The sequence below is a fragment of the Vicugna pacos genome, chromosome 4, assembly GCF_048564905.1.
Source record: "Vicugna pacos chromosome 4, VicPac4, whole genome shotgun sequence".
NCBI lineage: Eukaryota > Metazoa > Chordata > Mammalia > Artiodactyla > Camelidae > Vicugna > Vicugna pacos.
Window position 1 is genome coordinate 23,123,442 of NC_132990.1, and position 25,038 is coordinate 23,148,479.

A 25,038-nucleotide genomic window follows, 5' to 3' on the forward strand; every position below is an offset into this window, starting at 1 on the left:
GAGGAAGACTCAGAGGAGAGGAGGAAACAAAGTGGTAAGAGTCCCTGAGGCAAGGTTTGGCAAAACCAACAAGGTCAGGGAGACATTCTGAAAATGGTAGGAATCACAAGAGACACATTCCTTTTTAAAATTGTTCCTGGATATAAGACTGATTGTGAAATTACTCATACATAGAAATTTTAAATATAGGTATGTGTATTCACCTCTAAATAGCAATTTCAAAATAATAATGTAAATCACTTCTAAGTAATCTGTAGAGTACACACCACACGCGCACACACACACAGGTCAAAGGTTGTGGATTAGTATTTTTAATCTTGTTGGATGTATTTCCGTAATATAATTCTAACAAATGTCTCTTGAGAAACTACATCTCTGGAAAACACACTAATGTTTGTTTCTTGCTGGACCCATGCAAATGAGAAATAAAGTATAAATGAGAGAAGGTAACCAGAAGAAAATCAGGATTCAAAATACAGAGCCATGATTAAATTTCACTTATAAAGGTAAATAGATGTTATATATTTTGTATTTAAGCTATTTAGCATGAAATTAATACAAGGTAGTACAGTATGTATAATCTTATAATTTTATAAGTAAAAATGCCAGAATTAGAAAAAAATCTGACAAATTTAACTAATATTTAAAACCTCATGTACTCTTAGGATTTTTTTCAGTCCATTTCCCATATTCGCCATATTATTAATCCTTATACAGTACTATGCTAAAAACGATGAATCAGTGTTTATGGAAAAAATTAAGTAAAAGAAAGATAGTATTTGAAACATACAAATACCACAAGCAAAATTGCTTTGAATTTGAATCACGCAGATATTGGCTCAATTCTCCATTTCATGTTCCTTATGTAGACCTGACCTCTGACAAAGGTTTTAACTAACAAGCACAGTTAGCACTTCAGCTGTTTACTGTGCCTTAAATCTGACCATTTTGGAGCGTCTTCAAATAGACCAGATGAGAAACTACTTAATTAGGATTTTAATTATTTTCCTGCATTCTGATAATATCTGGGAGTCACTGAGAAGCAGCTTGTTTCTGCAGTTTCTCAGCTGCTAACACTGTTCCCCAAGGCGGTGTTTGTGGTAAATTCCCAGCTCCAGGGAGCGACAGATAGAAGCTGCATTCTGCAGAGCAGGGAGGTGCTGCAGTGGGCCCGCCTGAACTTTTGTTGCAGCCGAACTCCATCATCTCAGTGGGACACAACTGTCTCCTTTCAGTAGGATGAAGTTTGTGTATTTTGGCTTCAAAATCATGTTGTATCTTTGAACTTCTCTGTGTTCCTACAGCGATTGAGTTCTGAGTAATAAAGTGAGAGTTGGCTGTTGATTCCAGCTTTTAAGCAGACACAGATAAAAGTTCATGTGTGTATGTGTAGTTCCCATATTTAAATATCAGTAGTTTCAGCCCCAAAATTCATCTTAAAGAGTGAGAGAATTAGTTTATGAAAACTGTCCCTACTTTAAGATTTAACAGCAAAAAAAAAATTCTCTTTTAGTGTTTAGGAGTATCTCAGAAAACAGAAAGGTGGAGGTTTAGACATTATATACTTCGGTCAAACTCTTATTTCTAGGTGAAATTCACTTTTAGATTACTGTGAAGTAACTTGTGTTCACATAAAAATAAATAGGTTAACTCTGTATTTGTTGATTGGTGATTTATTTTGGAGACTAGCTATAGTATCACCTGCTAGAAGACACTTTAGTTTAAGATCCATCTTTAATTCTGTCCAGAATTATTATGGAAACATCTCAAGAGCCTCGTTTTAGTTTCTACACAGTCAAGCTTGATCTCCGAGGACAACTGTGGTAGGTAGAATTCTAAAGACAAGATGGCCCACCTAGAGTGCTGTCCCTGGCTATTCAATCAAATGCTAATGTAGATACTACTGTGAAGGGATTTTGCAGATGTAAAATCCTGATCTAATCACAGGAGCCCTTTAAAGCAGAGTTTTCTCTGATTAGTAACAGAAAAAAAAATCAGAGCAAGTCAAAGCTAAGGATTTGACATTCTTTGAAGCTGGAGGGGCCACGAGGCAAGGACCAGAGCAAAGAGAGGTCTTTAGGAACTTGGTATGACCACACACCACCCCCCAACCCTCCATCTGATAGTCAACAAGAAAATGCTGAAGACTTTGGTCCTACAATCACAAGGAGCTGAATTCTGCCAACAACCTGAACGAACTTGGAAGCAAATTTTTCCCCTGATATTCCAGATAATATCATGCATGGCTGACACCTTGTGATACCCTAAACAGAAAACTCTGCTGAGCGTTGTAGGTAGGACCACAGACAGAGCTAATAGATGAGTATTGTTTTAAATTGCTAAGTTTGTAGTAATTTGCTATGAAGCAATAAAAAACTGATACCACAGTGCTTCAATAGTTAGATCAGCATATTGTCCTGCCAATTCTAAGGATATAAAAGGACTTATGCTTCCAACTGTGACTTGTCCCTGTTTTCCACTCATCCTTGCTTGTGCCTGATTAAACCTACTGTTTGATTTTTCCTGGTTCAATTGTTAGTGCTCTTGCTGACAGACAATAAAAGATCAAGGACAGTATTTACATTGTGTTTTCCAAGGGGTAAGCTACAAACCACTGGTGGTATCTACTAACATGGTTTTAGATGTCCCAGACCCAGCATTAAATAACACTGAGTCTCGGGTAGAATGGTTATTCACTTGTCAACTCACTTCCAATCCTTCAGATTCAAAGAAGGAGAAAGTCTTCATTTGGCACTAACATGATTTAACCCCTAACACTGACAGATTTCCCTTTGTAGAGCATGCCTCAGGTGGAGAGCCCTCCATACTTATAGAACCTAGTTAGAAGTTAATATCATATATTTCATTGTATTATTTCTGTTTATATTTCTGGCAAGCTATATGGTTTTCTGGTTTTGGTGGAAATATAAAGTTTTCTTTTTTTTTGAGTCTAAGTTGCACTTTTTTTCATATTTTGATATCTCTGAAATCAGGATGGGTCTCACAATCTTTTGGCTCTTGCTGCCTCTAGCTGCCCTCTTGTCCCATGGAGAAGAGTGAAGCAGCTTTAAGTATATACTCAGCAACCCCTCCAAACCTTTCTCTCCAGCCCAGTGCATCCAGTCTCCCCGTCCTGTTCTTCTCTACCCTAAACCCAAGGCTGGGAGTCTCTGGACTGAAAACTCAGAGGCCTTACACTGGACAAGCCTACTGCAAGGAAAAGTGAATTTATTTGGCCATGACCCAGTGTTAATATTTACCAAGTATGTATGGACATAGAACATAAAGACTTTAAGTTGGGTAGGAAATAGGAAACTCATCCAGGGCCAGTGGGAAAGAATACTTCTAAGATAAGAAGGTATTGTGCAATTTAGTTGGAAGAAATTTTTTTCTTGGTGGTACAAAAAATAAGAGTGTATCTTATAAGGGATAGTACATTAGATTCAATGAAATACAAGTATGCTTAAATTTAAGTAGAAATTATTAAACGAAAAATAGCACAGGTGTTTAAAATTATGAAATTTGGTACAAAAATGAGGGAAGTTTGTAAAAACTAGTCTGGCACAAGGAGGATTCAGTTCTGGCTCTGACTGCTAGAGGTGTCAGACTAACACATGAGCCCTAATCCTACAGTTAAAGGAAAAGTAAGTCCAGGCTCCTTGAAAGTAAAGACACTTCTGATATTTGGTCTCCCATTCCTGAGTAGAGAATCACAGCCTCTACCTATCTGCACAGTGATGGTGGGTTAAGGAGAGGCTTCTGTTGTCTGTGATTGTTTGCTTGGAAAAGCAGTAATAACCCACCCCCACCCCTGCCACGCCATAAGGCTTGCCTCAAAACTTCAACTCCTTCTTTATAGCACAAGCAAGAAGTAGAGTTTCATTTAGGACAGAGTGAGCTGTCCCAATAGTCGCTGACTTATCTGAAACATAGGCTGATCTTCAGTTCTTGAGATTGAAGGCACCACAGAAATCACCAAACTAAACTGAAACACCGTTCTGAAAATGAGTGGATGCAGGCTGTACATTTAAAGCCAGGACAGAGATTACCTTTTTAGTGGATGTGTCTTCTTTTCATCTTTGTATCCATTTCCTCCAATCCATATCTCCTTCAATCAGTGGTGCTCTGGGTCATTATCAGCCAGCTGTGACCTTCAAAGAAGCAAGATCAACTTCATATCCTGCTGGCCTGCTCTGGGGAGAAAACAGACATGTATGCGTTCCTTCCAAATTCTACACTCCCTTATGGTAAAGCAAAGTGCCATTGGCAAGTGTATCACATAGAGTTTCATCAGGGAAGCAGAATCACTATAAGTGTGTGGAATGAGAAATTTAGTGTAGGGATTACACCTTACACAATTGCGGAAGCTGGTGAATCTACAGAAGGCTATTGCTTCTGCATCAGCCTGAAGTCACCGTGGGTCATTAGGATCAGTAGTTAGAAAGAGACTCTGAAAGCCATGCAACAGAGAGAGAAGAAAAACTGGAACCTGAGAGGACAGGTTAGAGCTAGCAGATCAGCAACAACCTGTACAAGCTGCAGTGTTTCAGGTACCCTGCACCAATCCTTAAAACAGAATGACTGCTACTTCACTTGTGACTTCCAAATTTTGTGCAAAATTCTCTTGTCACCATCCCTAATCCCATAACAGACCGGAAAAGAGATTCTGGGAAAAACAGTTCCAACCTTGCTAACTTGACAACTGCAATACCACTATGGTAAGGTGGAATCCAACTGCTGTCAAATATCATAGAGCAGAGATAAGCCCAGAAAAGGCCTCCAGGACATCTAACTTTATCTAGCCTTATCTTTCATTTAGAACACACACCCACACACACATATAAATCATACTACTGACAGACTTTCAGCATTTATGCCTAAAAGCTAGACTGAAACATTGTTTAAGGTCTTCCATCAGACTTCCAGGACTGACCCCAGAGCCAGATGGCAGACTTATAAAGCAGTACTGGGGGTAGAAAATAGCCAGTCCTTCCCATAGGTTTTGTGCTCATAGCAAAACAACCCTCCTGGGTTGGCTGTGTACAGAACAGATAACGGCAGGATAAAGGAGCTGATATTTGGTTGAAAAAACGGCAAGAGGGGGATGGCAGAAGGAATTTAAGGAGACACTTTAATTTTTTATTTATTTTTTAATTTTTTGGGGGGGGTAATTAGGTGTTTGTTTTTTTTTTTAATGGAGGTACTGGGGATTGAACCCAGGACCTTGTGCATGATAAGCACACAGTCTACAACTGAGCTATACCCTCTCCTAAGGAGATATTTTTGAAGATGAAAACTTTCAAAAAATAAGAGCTGAGAGAAACCTTATAGAATATTTCATCATCCTCAGACTTGTCCAGATGGAAATCACGTGAAAATCTATGCTATTCTTTGCAATGTATTATGAAATGCTGGTATATTTAATTTCATATGAATTAAGAACAATTTTGCTGGAAGCAAAATATACTATATATGTGCACTGTGAAGTCTCAACTACAGACACATATGAACAGCAGTTCTCAAATGTGCTTAGATGGAAAGCACCTGTAAGTCATGGTATTCTTTTCAGAATAGCATAAATATTGATAGGTTTTTTAATACCATGTGAACTGAGAAGTTCTGCCTAAAGACAATATGACCATATATGTACAATATAAAATTGCTAGCATGAGCACACACCTTCAAAATTGAAAAAATCAGTTGTTTCCAAATATTTCAAATGAGAATTAGTCACTTCTTGCTCATATGTGTTTTTCATCTGCTAGTCCAACTAGTCATAAAAGGAAAAAAAGATATAAGAAAAAATTAGAGGTAAAGACTTTTAAATTGAGGAAAAAAGTCTATTCAGTTATTGGGTTTTTTGGGTTTTTTTCTGAGAATTGGGAAAAGCCAGGCCATTACCCCATTTCAGTGTCCGAAAGCTTTAGTCACACAGGTAGAGGACCCATGTGCTACAGGATTTTGGTTTGGAAACCATCAATCTAGACCAAACCCCTTATTATATGGATAAGGAAACTGGCCTAGAGAAATTGTGACTTGCCTGAGGTCATACAAATTATTCGTGACAAACTTGGTCCTAGAAATCATGTCTCAATTCCTAATGCTGTGCTTTTTCCAAATTAGCCTGGATCTAATTAAACCACCCACTGGGAATCAGGTGGTTTCTTTCAAGCAGGTGCTAGAGGAAGACTCTGAAGAAAAGGGTAGGTGGAATAACCGGGCAGGCTCTGCTAGTGGTGCACCAGCCTCAGACTTAAAAACAGTCCAGATTCCAGAGAAATACATAGGTGTGAAACTGCAATAAATCCCTCCCCACCCCGAGAATCACAAAGAAGCCATTGTAGGAATATGAAAATAGGAAACCCTCCTTGACAAATATCAGCTGTAGAAAGAAAGGAAGAATGTCATCTACAAGACAGAAAACACGAGATAGTGTCTATAAGAAACACAGTAGAATAGATAAGCTTGGTGGAAGAGTCAATTCATAACATGAGAAGAAGTAGAGACCCAAATACAACCCTGTTCAGACCCATGATCTTGCCCGTTACAGAAAACGTTTGCCAACCTTTGTCCTAATAAGTAGTGCTACAGTGTACAGTATTTTCATCAGAAAAGCAAATGAGTTTTATTGCATGCTTTGATTCTGATCACTGTGTTGAGGAAAGTTCTTGAACTGTAAATCCCTGGAAAACTGTATTGCTTTCAATTAGTGACTTTTACCGTGTGTGTAGGAGGGAGACACACATAATGAATTTGCTAATCACACTTTGGATCATTGGAAAGGCTCTGGCATTGTTTACAGACTGTATTTTCTTAAGTCTACTCCCTCTGTACTTCCTAAAATTTTTCTTAGCTATGATCACCAAATGGTTATTATGTATTTCCTTCCATACTTGTGTCCAATTCACACATGTTGGTTGCACATGATTGTTGACATCAAATAAGTGTATTCCCACTTTATTTACTAATGATCCTACTGGCTATATAACTTGGGGCAAGTTACTGAAACTTTCTAAGCCTGGCTTATCTGTAAAATGGGGATAATTTAGGTCTACTTCATAGGGCTGATGGAAGTATGAGAGGAATTAATGTGTATGAAGCACTGATTGTAGGACTGGCAATGATAAGTATATGATAAATATGAACTATTAGTAGTAGTAGTAGTAGTAACAGTAGTATTTCCCTTTTACTGATAAGGAAAATGCAGCTAAGCAATTTATCCAAGGCCACACTGCTAGTAAGTAGCAGAACTGGAATTTGAGCCAAGTATTTAACAGGCTTAGCACTGGCTGGTGAAAAAGACAGTCATTTCAATTTTCTCCTTTGTGCTAGTAGTCGACATGTAGTACTTCCATAATCAGAAAATAATCAATTTTACAGATGTTAAATACAAAAACTAAAGAGTTAAAAAATTAAAATGTAGAAACCACCACCTGTGAGCTCCTGTTGCCCTTCCGAAGCCCTTTTTAAATACCGTGTATCTTCTAACTTCTGACATCCTGGATTGTTTACCTGATCGTCACCGCATTGCATTTCCCTTCAACCCAATAATAACTAACCTTCCTATACTGATTAAAAATGTACAAAATGTACAAAATGTCTCAAAAACATTATCTCATTTAATCCTCAAGGGGATATTTGGGGCTTATTTTATTATTGCTATTATGATGCCCATTTCATAGATGAGACAAATTAGGTTTATAGAAATTCAAGGTCACTGTGTTTCCCCTGCAAGTATATTCTGATTTCTGCTTAACCACTGTGTTATGTATCCCTGCATCACCTAGACCTTTGCCAGGTATGTGCTGAAGGTCTGACCAATCCATCTCTTCCTAGACCAGACCCTTGATTTCTCTGCCAGGCCTTAACATTCCCAGGCCTCATTTCTATCTCAATTTGCAACACTGTGACTACGTGGCCCTGGCTCGGATTCTTACATTGTTTTTAGATATGTCATACATAGAAATTTCTTTTAGTTAAGCAATGTTCTTCTCTGTGAAAACATTAGCTAGCCTTTGGAGATTAGCCATGATGATGATATACTTTGTGTAAGTTTTTGTTAAAGCCAAATTAGAAAACACTTTGGAAAAGGAGAACACTAAATACATCTAAGACAATATTATTTTGTTGTGTGTAAACATCTCGCTGTGTAGCCATCCAGCGAAGGGAGGAAGTTAAAAAGGCACTTCATGCCCTTGTGCAGCTTTTATGGAAGGAATATTGTTAATATCTTTTCATGCTATAAAAAAGCATTAATACTCTGACTCAGCAGTTCCACTCCTAGGAACTTATATTCCACTTATAACCTTTAGATTATAATAAATCACATGAACAAAGTTTATGTGCAAGGATGTTCATCACTGTTATTTGTACAGCTAAAAATTATAAGCAACTTATATCAAAACAAAATGCTAATAAATAAAATATGGTGCAGTCATGTGATGGAATACTGTGCAGTCACCAAAGTCATTTTATAGGACATAATTTAAAAGCATGGGAACTCTTCATCATTTATCATTAAATGAAAAACCTTACAAAACAATATTTGCAATGTGTTCCCAATTTTATGGGTATAAAAAAGAGATTAGAAGAATAAAGACTAAAAAGTTAGCTCTGGGTAGCCTTAAATGACGATATTATTATGAGTAATTTAAATTATTTGTTTGTGCTTTTTTATTTTATCTTTTTTTTACAGTAAATGTTACTTTGTAATCAGGAAAAGACATTCATAAAAAGAACAGAGCAAAGATGGAAAAGAGGTTATCCATTTAGTTTATACCCCAAGACTAATTTTAAATGAAACAGGTTTCCTTAAAGAATTCCTCTTGTATATTTTCAGAGAGAAAAACTTACTTTCATCACAGCCCACAGCTTTAGCAACATTTCATTGGGTGCATACAGCTCTCTAAAATGCCTAAAATGTGAGAAGAGAAGCAAGAGCTATAGTTCTCAAATTTCAATTTTATTTTTCATTTCAGAGCTGCTCAGTTATGATATGAAATCGTGCCTTTTATATGAGTTTTAAAAGACATGAAAATTATTAATCAGCCTGGCTGATCAGATTTTTTTTTGTCACCTGTTAATCCATAACCCTCACCAATTATTACTAATCTTCTGCATTACGTGGACTATAAGTCCCCCAAAGGCTATGTGGAAGAAAGATATTACTGCACCGTTTTGGAAAAATTACCTCTTTATAAAGTATTAATCTTGGTTTTGTTTTTCTTACTGTAAATTAAGTTTACTGTGCTATCTATTTACACCCTATACCTCTTTTGTCTTTGTAACTTTCGAGATATTCCCCCCCAGCATTGAATATTTGTGTTTTTTATTAACTATCCACAAATATAATCATCTTCCAAATATAATTTAAGTTTATTCTCATCCATCCATTTGTGTTATTCTTCTAATCTTTCTTATGTATCATCTACTAATTCGTCTTCTAGCTCATTAATAACGTTGTTAAACAAGACTAGTCTTTGCACCCACCACACCTTTAGATAACCTCCTATATCTAATACATTCATTTATCTTTGCTGATACTTCCATTCCTGGAGCCAATTTTTAATTAATACCTATGACAGTAGTCTTACTCCAGCCAACCTGAATTAGTTTCATAAGTAATTCCATGAGACAGTATATAAAACAATTTACAGTAGCAAAATTTTACATAATTTTCATTGTATTCAATTTTCCACTGATTTTGTAATTTTTCCCCAAATGGTTTACTTTAAATGAACTCTGACATTGGCATGTCTAAAGCCAAATGCAATATTTATTTTCCTCCCCAAAACTCTGAGCTCTCCTCATCGTGAGTTCCTTTTTTCTGTCATCACCATTCAGCTAATTGTGTAAGACATTATCTCTGATCATGCCCTTTTTTGGCTCCTGTTCTATCAGTCACAGCATCTAATCCTCCTGCCATTACCTGATTATTGTGACTTTGCAGTGCTGGTCTCTCTACAGTGCCTTGCCTCCCTTTCCTCGGGAACAACGTCCCAATCATTCTTCAAGGTTCCTTCCTTGCTTACTCTGTGAAATCTTCCCCAATCACCCACCTATCTTGTTCTGTTGCTTTTGCACTCATCCCCCGTCCCTGTAGAAGTGATCACTTTCTGTGTGTTCCCCAAGCTCCAGATATTGTTATGTAAACTCATAAAGTAAAATGGAATAAATGTGCAGAATTCAGAATGACAGCTAATCCCCAAATCATCTACATTTGACTTTGTTTTCCATCAAAACACTTCAAGCAACACTAAAGAAATGCTGCTGTGAAGATGTGACTGAGGACCACAGGACAGCTACCTCACTTCTCCATCCTGCTCCTTGTTTTTATTTCATGCCAGGGATAAAAAGAGTTACACCTTAGACCAAATAAAATCACAATTCTGGAAGAATGGTTCTGGCCCCTTTAATTTTTCTATCTTCTTTACATATCAGGTAATATAAGTTGTGAGTTCAAAGGCCTTTCCTCCTGTGTTGCTGAAAGTAACACTTTGATTAAACAGATCAATTAGCAAGTGGGTTTATTTTTTAATTGACCCCTAAATCTGTGCCCAACATTGTACTATAAATGCTAGAAAAGTATTTTTCAAATTGTGGTTGAGACCCATAAGGAAATCAATTTAAGGTCACAAAATCCATTTGGTGGGTCACAACTAGCATTTCTTTTTAAAGAAAATGATGTAAGAATAGCATAAAATAGGAAACATCAGAGTGCATTATATATGCACATACTGGATCCCAAAGGAAAATTTATTTTTTCAGTGGGTTGCAGTAAAAAATACTGAATAATACCATGCTAGAGGATACAAAAGAACACATGTTTCTTGCATCTAATATGTTTGAAACTTGTACAGATGAAACAGAGCATAATTTTATGACCATATCTAATTCAATTCTGTTTTACACGTTTTACAGATGGATGTGGATTTGAATGATTAGGCAGCTTTGATAGGTGAGTTGGTACCATGATTGGTGCCACTGAAGATGAGTAGAATTTGGATGCTGTGTAGGTGGAAACAATTTTATAAAACAACCATCAGTGCAGCCAATGATTTAATGGAGCAGATAAGACATTTACAGAAAGACTCCAAAACAAGATTAGCTATAAATGATTATGTGAGTAAGTGACTTTTTTACACACATACCATAGAAAAACATGATGACTCCAAACCCTCACCAATTGGCCAACTGATTCCTACTCCAAATCTCAGCTTAGATCTACTTCTCCTCCTCCCATCATCTCCCTGTAATTTCCCATTGTCTAATACAATGCTCAGCACACAGACTTGCTTCTCTATGCCCTCTACTTAATTGTTAACTCCATGATGGCAGAAGTTAACCCCTCTTGTTTGCTTTTTCTATCCCTGAGGAGTCAGATGCAGAGTCAGGACTCCATAAATTCTAGTTGAACAAATAGTTCAAAAACCGAAGTTACTGTAGGTTATTATTTGAGAATGTTATTAATTCTTTTACATTTAATAGTAGTTACCATTGAGGAGTCAATAGTTGGGTGATAAAGAAGGATTTTTCACTCCTTGCCAGTCTGTATTATCTGAAAATTTTCTACAAACAGGTAAAAAGTTATAATTTTTTAAAATAATAGTTTTTGTTTTGTTCTGTTTTAAGTAAAACTGGATTGGACTGGAGAATAAAAGAAAGCTTATAGTAATCCAGCCAATGGGACCTCCCTCTCTCTTCTGAACGGCTCTTCTTGGAGAAGGACTACTCCATGGTCTTAGGCACTTCCTCCTCCTTCCAAGCATTTCTTCCTTCTTCCAGTGGATGTTTGGTATTATAGGCTCTTAAAATTACGTTGAAAAATTCCTCAACCCGAGAAGTATGATAATCTTACATCAATAGCATTGATTTATATATTCCTTTCGTATGAAAGGGATGCTATGTCTAAGCTGGGGTAGAAATTGTCAGCAAGGAAATTAGAATCGCCATCCTGAAACTCTGAAATAACAGATCAAACACAATTAAAATGAATCATTTAATGGAATAATACTGAAAATAAGATAACATATATATTTCCTATTTTACAACAGTAGCTCTCTTTTCAATCTATTTTGGGACCCAAAACTTTTGGAGAAGTAGATGTAAGCTCTCCAGAAAAATGTATATAAGGACATTCACACTCAATTCTGAATATAATTTCAAGAAAGCCCCCAGATCAGGTATGGATGCCAGAATTAAGGACCTCTGCTTTTCAATTTACATGGTATTGGTCACATACATAATCTCCCTTGATCCATGTAAACTTCCTATGGTTAGGTCAGGCCAGTTATCACCACTACAAGTGGGAAAACCAGGCATTGTAAGTGATTTAAAATGATTTCTCCACTCCTACCCATACCCCCATCACACAGCTGGTAGCAGAACCAAACTAGATTATAAATTTATATTATAATTTCATACTTTTTCCCAACAATATTTAATTCAAACTCTCCAAATAAAATATTTACAAAATGACTTTTATAGTCATATTTTGCAGGAATTTCATTTGTATATATCCCTAATGTGAAAACAACGAGGTGGTCATAGTTCAGCATCATTATACATTTCTTCTCCAGGTTGACTGTGTGCACATGCCTGCTCTCAAGCCCCCACCAGCTTGGCAAGCCAGAGCAGCAGAGAAAGCTGCAGGTCCACCACATGGCAGGCCAGCATCCTCTCTCCAGGCCAACAGGCCATTCTGTTAATGGGCTTTTGTATCTTGTAATTAAATAAAGGAGCCATGTAATATGTGCCTATCTCTTTACTTGATGGAATTCAGGTCTCTTGAGCTACTTAAGGTATGTGTGTCATAAATAAGTTGCTGATATATTTTAAATGCTGTAGATTTTTGTGGGAGGGGGAGAGTTTATTTTCCTTTGGGGAATATCTAGGAAGTTTAAGGAAAGGACTTTCAGTACTATTTATGATTTTTTAAAAAAAGTGAATAGCATGTGCTAATGCTTTGGTCTCCCTTGATTTCTACTTTGACAGTTCCTGATGCGAGTACCAATATCACTGCATCGTTACGACTGATGATCATTTGTGGAGTAAACAAAAAACAGTGTCCCAGGATGCACCACTTCCAGAAGATCTTCTGTCTCTGGAGCCAGTTGCCATGTTGCAAACATGACTAAAAATGAATTGATGATAGCATCTGCTAAATCTGGCTTTTGTCCACATGTCACAACTGTAATGTCGCTAATTGAGACTTTTTTTATTTGCTCTGGTCTCGTTTCTTCATTTCCTATTCTCCAAACTGAGTTTAGTTTAATCAACATTGACTGAAAAGCTTTCAGTTTTAATGGTGCTACATTTTTAAAAAATCTTTGATGTCTAAGAAACTTGCAAACCAAATGCTGTCTTAATCTAAAATAGTCAGATTTTTGACATCACGTTAATGCACCAAGACTGTGTCTGATATTTGTTAAAAATTAAGAACTTGCACTTGATGGGATTGTTCACAAGTATCTAGAAGGTGCTTAATAAATATTAACTGATATTCCTGTGATACCTTTTTATGCTAATGGGCAAAGTCAATAAAGTAGTAAAATGATAGATTTATGCTGAGTGACTTCAGTGCTCATTTAATTTATGAAGTAACTAGTTAAGCTAATATTTCATTTGAATTAAAAATAATTTTTAACCTTAGAGACAGATGACAAATAATTCAATAAGACATTATTCTCACCTTTTCACCAGTAAATTTAGTGAAAATTATGAGTCCTACTAAGAGAAAATAGGTAGTCTACCTACAAGAGAAGAAGAAAAATTACTAACTTACTAAAAACCTAGCAAGCTATTTAAATTATAGTATGCTACAGTCAAGACAAAATGGAGATAGCTTCCTCTGTCCTCCAATCCTCATTTATGCAAGACAGACTTCAGAATTAATTCCATTTATGCTTTGCACAGTTTTAAGTAGCAGTATTTGTACCTCTTTTAAATGCTGTCTACATCAAACTGATACATTAAAAGGGAGTAGAATATGCCTCTTTGGCATGAAGATTATTTCAGGCTGATTATTTTTAAGAAACATCAGAAACAGGAAGAGCTCTGACAGCTGAGTAGAAGTTACCCCTTTGTAAGAGACATTGATAAAGGAAGTCTCCATTTGTAAGAGTGTTTCCCTCTCTGTACCAGGAAGACAGGGATGAATAAACCTCTCACAACTCTTATCAACAGAGAAGGTAGAGACTTAAATCTGTGTAAGGATCAGACCCTCATTACTCTGATTTGACTGATAACCTCCCAGAAATGGTTCTCCTACCACCCACCATCTTTCCTCTTTCTTTAGTTTGAAAAGGCTAAATTTAAGGATTTAAGGTAGTGGCTTGGGCCTTAGGGGAGTTACTCAGTTTTCCTGGGTATCTTCTGTGTATTTAGGGGATATACATGTTATTAAACTTCTTATTTTTCTTATCTTTTCTAATTGGGAGGATGTCAGCCAAGAACCTATAAAGGCAGAAGGAAAATTATTTTTTCTCCCCTACAACCTCACCTATCAATTGATTATCTAGAAACAATTTAAAATACTGTTAACATCAACTGAAATTAACATAATACTCTAAATCAACTACTTCAATAAAAATAAAATACCGTTTACACTTCAGTCATAATCAGTCAGATTATAAGCTCTCATTTTTGAACATCTTCTCCTCAAAACTGAGAGTAAGGTCTCAGTCATGTCCATGGACACCACAGAACCCAGCATTCCAGCACACACTGGGTTTCAACAAAAATCTGTACGTATAGCCATCCATTCTATAGCTACGCTGCTCTCTGCAGGAGAATTAGAGCCCCTAAGTGTATGGCCAATATTGCCCTCTAGTGGTTCGCACGTCTTGGTACCCTGGGTTTCACCTGAGGTTCCTACTAGAGCATTCTTTCCTATGAATTGTATATGACAGATTGCTGAAAATTTTTTGGCAAAACAATATCCTTCTAATATTGTAACAGAAACCTAAATAAAGTATGTAGGATATGATTTGAAGGAGCAAATTGTTTATATCTTTGTAATAGTATCATGTTTTAATATGCTGTTTGACAGTAATCCCATATTTCCTCCAAAGACTCCAAACGGATTGAACTAATGTGGTTCATAGTTTTTGAGGCACCATGGTAAGGGGGCTTAAGAAATCTATCAGAAAAAAAAAGACAAACTTATTTACAAAACAGAAACAGATTCACAGACACAAAAAACAATCTTATGGTTACCAGGGCGGGAAGTAGGTGGGAAGGGATAAATTGGGAGTTCGAGATTTACAGATACTAATACATATAAAATAGATAAACAACAAGTTTATAGTATAGAACAGGGAACTATATTCAATATCTTGTAGTAACCTATGGTGAAAAAAAATATGAGAATGAATGCATGTATGTTCCTATGTGACTAAAGTATTGTCACCACAGAAATTGACACCACACTGTAAACTGACTATACTTCAATAAAAATGTATTAAAAAAGAAATCTATCAGAGCTATCAAAATCTACCACATATTTTTAACACTGGCTTTACTTACATAACTTGCAAACTAATATCTTCGCAGTGTGAGAGCAGCTCAATCCAGAGCCATCTCCACTTTCTCTCTGCTCTTAGTGTATAAGGGAGAAGAACTGTCATCTTTCCATTATATTCTCACTCATAACCAGTGATTAGCATGAATCTTGTCTGATCACTTCTCACAACTCCCAGAAAAAAAGTGACAGACTGTTTGTTACGGGATCAGAAGACAAGGGCTGAGCTGAATAGATGGCCAGTCACAAAGCCTAAAAAAACTAGAAATGTAATTCCTGCCCACAATTCCTCCAGGCATTTCCCTCTCTCCTTCACATCATCTATTCCCCATAGCATACAAACCCACCTGGGACAGCACTGCTGAGATTTATCTCAGCAGATTCCACTCACCGCATGCAAGGTGAGAATTGACTGAATGCCTCTCAGTTCAGCATTTGCTTTGTGAAGAGTCAGGATGAAACCAAAGTTATTCCCCATTCAAAAATTAAAAGGTGAAAGAAAGGGCAGAAGCATAGTATTGTCATTAATAAAACTAAGAGTGCTTGCACATGTACAGGGTACGATACTATTAACAACACTGGCAAAAATTTGGCGTGGAGATACATCCCTGGCAACTACTTTGTGCCCTCCAGCTGCACTAGGCATAACTCAGGAGAATCTAATTTGCATTACTCAGCATTAGACCTGGAAAAACCTAGCTCATCCATCAGTGGTCCAGACACCAGCAGCATTTGAGGTGTAATTTGAAGTTGATGAACATTTGCTGTCTAGGACTGTAAGTCTATTTTCTCTTTATACAAAAGAATCTGCACCTGTCCACTGCAGTCAGGGCCAATTGTGGGTAAAACTCTAAACTAATTTATGTATAATCTAGATTTATAGAGCAATAATGCCCTCTTGGGTCACTCCCTGTTCCCCTTAACGGGCGGCCGGCCCCCTGGCTCCCCCAAGAGCCATGTTCATGTAGTGCTTTGTGCTTGACATGTCTTTACTTCCCTGCCTTACTCGTTCTCCGACTTGCCTGGTTCCATTCACTAACACACTTCCATCAAATCCTGTATTCTGATTTTGAAGGACACACTCACCATCAGGTAATTAACATGGTGATGGGATAATCCAATTAAATGCATTCAACTATTAGTTAAGCAATTTCTACAGGCTGCATAATTCTCAAGCTCAGGCAAGAGATCCACAGCTGCTTGACCCTTAAAGGGCGAAAGTCAAAAATGGAAATTTCAAGCAAAACCTTAGGAAGTAGATATTTTTCAGCAATTAAACATTTTGGACCTCTTGAATCATGCCCTCATTTTATCCTACTTAACCATGGCACTTGGATAGCAGTAGGAGAGCTGTGATCACCTATCACAAAGATTCAACAAAAGGTTCTCTTTGAACCTTCGCTAAAATGTAACGCATATCAAAATACAAAACAAAATCTAAATGTGACATCACTCTACATAAAGAGTGGCTAAAGTTTCTGTAAGTTAGATGACAACAAATGCTGGAGAGGATGTGGAAATATTTAATCTCATGTACCAGAGTGTAAATAGGTACAACTATTTTAGTTGGCAGAATCTACTAAAGCAAAACGCTGTATATCCAGCAATTTCATTTCTCAGGTAGATTTACAAATAACTACCTGTGTTCACCCAAAGATACATACTAGAATGTTCAGAACAGCATGGAATGTAATATCCCAAACCTGAAACTGCCAACATGCTCATCAACACTAGAATGAATGAAGTGTTGTATATTCTCAGAGTGGAATTCTATACAGTAATTAGAATGAATGAACTAAAACTACAAACAGTAATTTGGGTGCATCTCAAAAATAATGTTGAAAGAAAAAATAATTCTATTTACACAGAAGTACAAATACAGGTAAAACTAAATTATGCTATTAAAAGGCAGGATAGTCACTGAAAGGCAGTACAAGAGAGCACAAAAGGGACTTTGTGGTGCTGGTTCTATTCTGTTTCTTGATGAGTATGTTTCTTCTGCAAAAATGTATCAAGTGATATATTTAGGATAATATATATCTTTCTCTGGGTACATTGCATTTCAACTAAAGGTCTTAAAAATATAAGCCACAACTATACATACTGCATCTTCTAAAAGATCAGAGATGTTACTTTAAAATAATGAGTTTCATTTAATTCCACTACAAGCCTGTTTGTAAATTTTTCTAGAATCATCATTCTATTTATGAACAATAATTAACCTACTGATTAGATTTCATCGGATAATTCTAATTTTACATATTTTGTTCTTGGTCATGGATGTTCTAATTTGGGGTCCAGAAAATACAGTCCCTGTAATTATTATTTTTATATCCCAGTAAACAGGATTATGAATATTAATGATCATAAATCTAGCAATTTAAACTATTTTTCTGGAATATTTTCAAGTCAATGTCCACAGGTAGTATATGTTTGTTTTTACAAAACAGAATTGTTCGTGTATTTTTTCCTTTACCAGATTCTATGTTATTATGATCTAGACAAAGAAAGAGTACAGAATGACAAAGAAATGTTTCAAGAAGAAATAAAAAATGTTCCTGGATCAATAATACTAACAATTAAACTGGTAACATAAAGCATCTTGCCAAAACAATTAACAGCTAATCATGTCTGGTGATACATGGGTTGCCAGTGGGAGTTAAGAAAATGATGAATAAAAGTGACAGAGACCAAACCTAGTGGATCCAGGTGCTAAAGACAGGACTTGATGTCATCCTCACATTTGGTCAGGTTGAACATCCTCCAGTTAAACTAACCCACTACCTTATCCTTCCACCCTCTTTAACACCTTCAGTCATGTCATTCTGTCCAGAAATAAACACAGTGACAGCTGAAGAATACACTTTTGGGGTACTTACTTCTACATACATTGCCTAAGAAAAATGTTTTTATTTTCACATTAGCAAGTTGAAGAAAGTCTGCTACTCTGTCCAGTGGCACTGCCTCTACATCACTGATATCACCCTCTACAGCCATTTCCTAGTGCAAAGCTTCTCAAACTTTAATGTACCTACTAATTGTTTAGAGACTGTTGAAAGGCAGATTTCAGCTCAGGAGCTCTGTCTCAGGCAGGACCCCACATTCTGTATTTCCAAAGCAAAACCTTGGGTAACTTAAAGGAATCACTCTAATCTAGGTTATTACGCATAATTCACAGTCAGAATTTCAGAAAAGTGAGATAATGTTCCAAAGAAGAAATTGCAAATAAAAGCACATGACATTGAATGGCTTTCAGGTCAGGGAGCCATATACGGTAAATGGGGGATGTTTTAATTATTTGAAGGACTCCCTACCAAACTAAACAAAATCATAATGCTTGGGGAGACCATTCTGTATAAACGTGTTCCTAGTGACACAAGAACACATTAAAATGGTTTGTGCTTGTTGTGCTTCTTTCTGGACTCAGGAATTAAAGCAAAGCTAGAGAAGCTGGAAAGATATACAGGACTTGTATAATGAGGGAGATTTAATGTTACTGTATCCCAGACTAAATCAATAACTGGCAACCTAACTGAGCTAGATATTGAGAGAACATGATTTGCTTTTCCATTTCTTTGCTTTAATGGATTCTCTTGCCATTGGATAATTCCAGCTCTACAGATTTTATTTTAAAAGTTCCCCAAGACAAAATTCCATTTAAGAAGATAATGTGTATGTTGAATAACTATGATACCTGAAACCACTTATTCTTGCAGTTAACTAAAATGATATTTAAAAATCTCCTTATCGGTTACCTTAACAAAACATCTTGCTCTATAATAAACAGTGATTGAATCAGCTGGGCCTGACCGATATCAGTGTTAATGTGTTCAGGGTGGCTATTTGGAAAAGAAATTAGATGACATTAGTTAAATGATCAAGCAAGGAACAGGGGACTCCAAGGAACACTGATAAAGTGGTCGTCATTGGTAACTTCCTCTGATTTGCTTAACACCCATTTTTTAATCTTTTTTGAGATTTTTACTGTTGCTAAACTTTAAAATAATCATGTCAAAAGGCATATGAATTCTATACCTACTCAGCTCTTCAAAAAGCCTGATCACTTTTTTCCTCCTCCAACTTTTACTCCACTTAATCTATCTGTGTTCTTATTGCCCTCTCTCTCTGTTTCTCTTTTTCTCTCTCTCAGGTCACTGGGGGGAGTAAATGCCCTCAACTTGTGCCAGGAAATTACTGAGGCCAAGGTGTCATCTTAGAAGATGGAGAGCTTCAGAGTAATCAAAACAAGCCAATCACATATTGACCTATTTATGATCTTTTTTCTCTTTAACTCTCTAGGCATCAATTGAAAGATCAGAACAAAAAAAAAAGTTAATAATGTTAAAACCACTGGTACCAAACCAGAGACCAGAAGACTAATTTGGGGCCAACATCGAATTTACTTTCTTTGCTTAAACAGCATGTATGTAGATATTGGCTGGATATTCTGTACAGGTGCAGGACAGCATGGTGGTTAAGAGCACATAGTAAATTGCCAGAGTTCAAATCTCAGCTCTACCACTACCAATGGCTTGACTTTGGACACAATGCTTTGTGTTCTTGGGCTCTGGTTTTCCCAGTAGTAAAAGTGGGGATGATGATAGTGCCTACCTCACAGGGATGTCATCAGGATGAAAGGAGTGAATAGACTTATAGCACTTAGAATGGTGATGATCATAGAGGAGACACTGTCCTCTTGGATCCCAAAGTAGAGATGACTTAGGGAACATTTTTGTGTAAGCTTGGCTGAATCAAGTATAGGCATGTCCATACTCAGCAAAATCATGCAACTCAAAGAAATTGTGTTAATAGAATTGTTATTAATGGGGAAAATGCTGGAGGAATTATTAAGGGAAAAAAACTAGAAAACTAGTCTGGACCTGAGAAAGGATGCAAAGAAATAAAACTGGGAGGACTGTGTAAAGGTCTCTGGGGGAAGGGGGTGGATAAACAGAGATCACATGCCTGGAGTTTCGGGTCTTTTTACTCGACCTTCTGCCTCCCGCCCTGTCTGCCAATTTTCTGGTCCCCAAAGCAGCACAGAACTCCTCCAGACTAGAGGGTACGAATCCATCTCCTCAGCCTTTTATCTAGGGATAAATTTGGGACAAGAGTCTCAATATCAGTTGTTTGCATATGTAAGTTAAAAAAGCAATATCCTATGGTCTGGAGCAGTACCATTGACAGCAGTAACCAGCATGGGCTTGCAGCATCACTAAGGTTTTCAGTAGGGCCTTTTTGTTCATGAATCCCTTTTTTTACCATGAATGATGATCACTTCACATGCCTCTTTTTAATCTTTCCATCTACTCTGTGAGGACTATTTTTTTTTTGTCTCCATCATGAGGAAACTAAGACTCATAAATATTAAGTTAGTTGCCAAAAGTCACATCAGATAAAGAATTAAGATTTCTGAACCAGATCTTTCATCATGATTCCTCCATTCTACACAATTGCATAGATTAAGCTAACATGTGTTCTCTTCTAAGACATGTACAAACCTCTGAAGCTGTCATCTACCCCCCTGACTCCCTTATACTTTGCACGTTCCTTTTCTGAGATACCTACAAGTTTGAATCATAATTATGTAAGGACAGGATTGAAACACTCAGTGGTAGAAATCGTTTCTTTTTTTTCACCAAATGTTTAGAACAAAATAAATGTTCAATAAATGTTGACTGAATGAATTAATAGATAAACCATAAAATGTAAAATGACAACTCTTTCTGCAACCCTTTCCCATGGGTTAATATCCTCTTAACAGTTCACTCTCGACTTCTATATGGGTACTTTGTAGGCAAATAACATCTTGCTAACAAATTAAAATGTGGGTCCATAGGGAGGCTGTATTATATAATGGGTAGGAGTCCCTACCCATTATTAGCTTTGTGATTTAGGAGAAATTACTAAATATTTAGTTTCCTTATCTGTAAGCACAGATGATAATAATATCTACATTTCTGGGTTATTGTGACAAATAAAGAAGCTAAGGTGTGTGCAATCCATATGCTAACTGGGGTCACCTTGCTTCCTAAGATTAGAAGATTGGCTTGAAGCCTTGTTTAAGCACCTTGGAAAGTCCAATACTCCCCACAAGAGTTCCGAACAATCCCTTGGAGCTGACATTCTCCCTTCATGCTCCTGTCCTTCCCCTCCCTCTGTGGGTGAAGAAATGAGAGTCAGTGCAGAAGGGGACTGGGAAGTGGGCAAGCAGCTGGGTCATCAGCCTTTCCAAGGGTGTTGCTCTCAGGGTTGAGGTCAGAAGACTCTAATTGTGGTGGGGGAGGAATAACTAACTTCTTTTTTCTATCCCTGTTTGCAGAGGAAGTCTTAAAGTTTGGGCCTTCCAAGCATCTGGGGAGGAATGACGGACAGGGTGGCAGTCCATAAGAAAAGTCTTGACTTCACAAGTCTCCATGACAACAGGAGGTGACGGTTGGGCTGTGCCTGTAGCTGCCTCCTTCCCACTAAGCGTCTGAAGGAACTCTTGCCACCACCAGGTTGGCAGGGCTGAGGGAGTCAGAATGTACAATAATAATTCCAATTTTATAACGTTTTGCTACTGGGAAGGGAATGCCTCTATATAACTTGCAAGACAAGTTTTTAACTTTTGGAAGTTGACTACTTTGAGACATATTTTCAAAGAAGCATTATTAATGAGAGTAGTGGGCAACTTGAGTGGGAGAGTTTTATGTAGTAAACACAGTGGTTCTCATATTTATTCAAGTGGCAGAGCACCTGGTAGTACAGATGAAATATCAGATGACTGTGATTCATTTAACTTAAAATCAGAGTATAATTTACAATAAAAGCAGATACCATTTAACATTAGATATATAATGCTGTAGTGCCAGGTGGCAAAGGTTTATCAAACTTAAAACTGAGACTATTATACCCATTAGCTTAATTTGCTGTAACCTCAAATGGTAAAAGACTACTATTACTCATATGGAGGGAACCACTAGGTCTAGCAGGTAGGACACAGTGGCTTCAGGAGGGCTTAGTTTGGGGTCCTGATTTTAAGCTTCATCAGCAAATCACTGACATAGGTTATTCCAAGACACAGAATCATTTATTCATCCGTTTATCCCAAAATGCCAACCACATGCCATGCACAGTGCAGAACTAGGGGCTGCACCATGAACACTGTGAACAGACTACAGGTCTATGGTCTTAGGGAGCCTATAATCTAAGACAAAGGGGGATATTTTAAAGCAATATATAATGGAATCTATGATGCGGGTGGCCAAGGGAGGAAGAGGAAGGGCATTTAACACAACTTAATGATGGGAAGAAGGGAGCAACAGAAAAAACTTCCCACAGGAGACAATAGCTATGCTGATAACTTACAGAATACTGTACATTTTGATTCATCCATCAATAGGTGAATGGAGAAATGAAATGTGCTGTGTATATTACATATACAAGCATATATATATGTATATATATAATGAAAGAACTACATGAAATAAATAAACTAGATCTATATATGTAAATAATTACAAAAAACGTAATACTGAAAGAAAAAGTTACAGAATGATGTGTACATTATAGCGCCATTTAAGTAAATTTAAAAACATAAACATACAACTGTATTTATGTAACTTGTAGGTTAAAGGTACATACTTATGGGATAGTACTACAGAAACATACATACTAGACTTTATATAACTAGAAGTTAGATTAATATCAAAATCATAAGCATGCTTGCCTTTAGGGGAAGAGGGAAATAGGACTATAAAAAGAGAGGCTTCAGTTGTATCAGTAATATTTTAATTTAAAAAAATAGAGAAGGGAGTATTACAAAATGTTAACATTCACTGTGAGTGGTAGGTACAATATTTGTTACATTATTTTCTGAATTTTTAAGTACTAAAAATAATTTTTCCCCTAAGTTTAAAACATTACTCTCAAAATCACGTTTAGCATCAGTGCTAGGGAACAATTAAGTCTTATAAATTATCATCAAAAGTAGTTTAGTTACACTATTTTTGCTCCCGACACATCAAAACAAATTTTAGTTTATCCGTATAATCTAGTACCTATTCATAGCTTTTATAAAAACTGCAAAATATATGGTATCAACACTGAAACTGACAAGCTGGAATTTCATATCTCATTCCTAGAACTTTGGGGGATAAGAGGCAAAGGAAAGAATACGTGTACAGGAAGCTATAAGCTGCAGACACTGCAGGGTGGTTAAGATCTGGGAGGAGCAGTCCCCAAACTTACTGACCAAGCCTCATTTAGTAAATAGAGGACCCTTGGTCTACCTACCTCCACATTCCAAATTTCAGCAGGAAAAAAAAGTTGACTATCACAATCGAATACCACTACTAGAGATGATTGTGGGGAGGAAGGGAAATGATTATACAGACACCTATTTTATCAGTAAGGAATGGGTGTTTGATATCTCAGTCACTAACAGATGTCTAAAAATCTATTTACATAGTGAGAAATTATAGGGTAGAACTCTGTTGATACAAACACGTATCACACACACCATCGGGTTAACTGAACAAACTGCAGAAAACTGAAATAGTAAAGCTGAAGCAAAACTAACAGTAAAATTATAAATTAATAAAATGATGAAAAAGCTAAAATACTGGCAGTTGAAAACACTGGAAAATTTCTGATGATACAGATAACTCTGCATCCCTTCTGAAACTGGTAAGAATTCCTAATACCTCACAGAATTGAAGCCAAATCTTTATGCCTATGCAGACTTATTAGTAAAATGCTGAACTAGCCTACAGCAACCACTAATAATTTGCTAGCTTTGGTTTATGACTGCCAAACAGCTATGAATCCAATCCATGACACTCAGATAAGGAAAAGGTACATTACTTTTAAATTGTAGCTCTAAGCCCCTATTTGCTAGATTGTTGAGAAGCACAGTATTATTATAGGAAGGGATGGCTCACCCCATTCCTGGGGTCCACTGAGAGTCTCTGGATTGACACTCCACAGAACATTTGAGGAATGGCACTCAGGTCTTTTATTCATTCCTTTCACTGCCAAGTTTTACAGTAAGGTAACCTAATTCACTTCGAACAAAGTCAGGTGTCTCCAGTCCTTCAGGCCAAAGCTAGCTACCCCCTTCTCACACACTTTCCCGGCAGCTAAGCCTGTTGGTCAGCCTTACCATGTGCACAATGCAACCACTTCACCCTAGAGCAAATCCAGCCTGAGCTTCTGCTAGACTCATAAGCCCCCCAAGGCCTCAGCCTCTGCCTTCTCCCTTTAGCCTAGTCAATTCCACCTTTTCTGATTCCCAGCAGCCTGTGTCAATCCCTTTAATGGTCCTGAAGTGCAAAACCCATTTACTTGTGGGAGTGAGATAATGTATAGAAAGCTAAAAATTTCAGAATCATAGTGGAGGTCTGTTTTTCCCGGGGCAGAGGGTCTGGGAAGAAGATGCTTTATTCTTCTTGAGTTAATCTTCATTGGAAAAAAAAAAAAAAAGCCAAATAACCAAAACACAAAAACAAACAGTTTTTTTTCTCCTTAATAATTCA

The 25,038-nt window shown here is 36.9% G+C and overlaps 2 long non-coding RNA genes and 1 other non-coding gene across 4 annotated transcripts in view; 1 reads left to right on the forward strand and 2 right to left on the reverse strand.

Moving 5' to 3' along the window:
• The window catches only part of LOC140696010 (uncharacterized), a 42,975-nt gene extending 29,412 nt beyond the window's left edge, over positions 1 to 13,563 (forward strand). Inside the window, exon 3 of the long non-coding RNA XR_012071917.1 lies at positions 12,994 to 13,563. This is a non-coding gene — a long non-coding RNA (uncharacterized lncRNA). The remainder of the gene's footprint in view (positions 1 to 12,993) is intronic.
• The window catches only part of LOC140696009 (uncharacterized), an 88,105-nt gene continuing 64,048 nt past the window's right edge, over positions 982 to 25,038 (reverse strand). The window contains exons 3-5 of one of the 2 annotated variants that reach the window (XR_012071915.1): positions 8,854 to 8,914; positions 4,050 to 4,193; positions 982 to 1,314 (exon numbers count right to left, since the gene is read on the reverse strand). This is a non-coding gene — a long non-coding RNA (uncharacterized lncRNA). The remainder of the gene's footprint in view (positions 1,315 to 4,049; positions 4,194 to 8,853; positions 8,915 to 25,038) is intronic. The other variant, XR_012071916.1, reaches the window with a different exon arrangement.
• Positions 5,196 to 5,270, reverse strand: TRNAD-AUC (transfer RNA aspartic acid (anticodon AUC)). The gene has a single exon. It is a non-coding gene; the product is annotated as a tRNA-Asp (tRNA).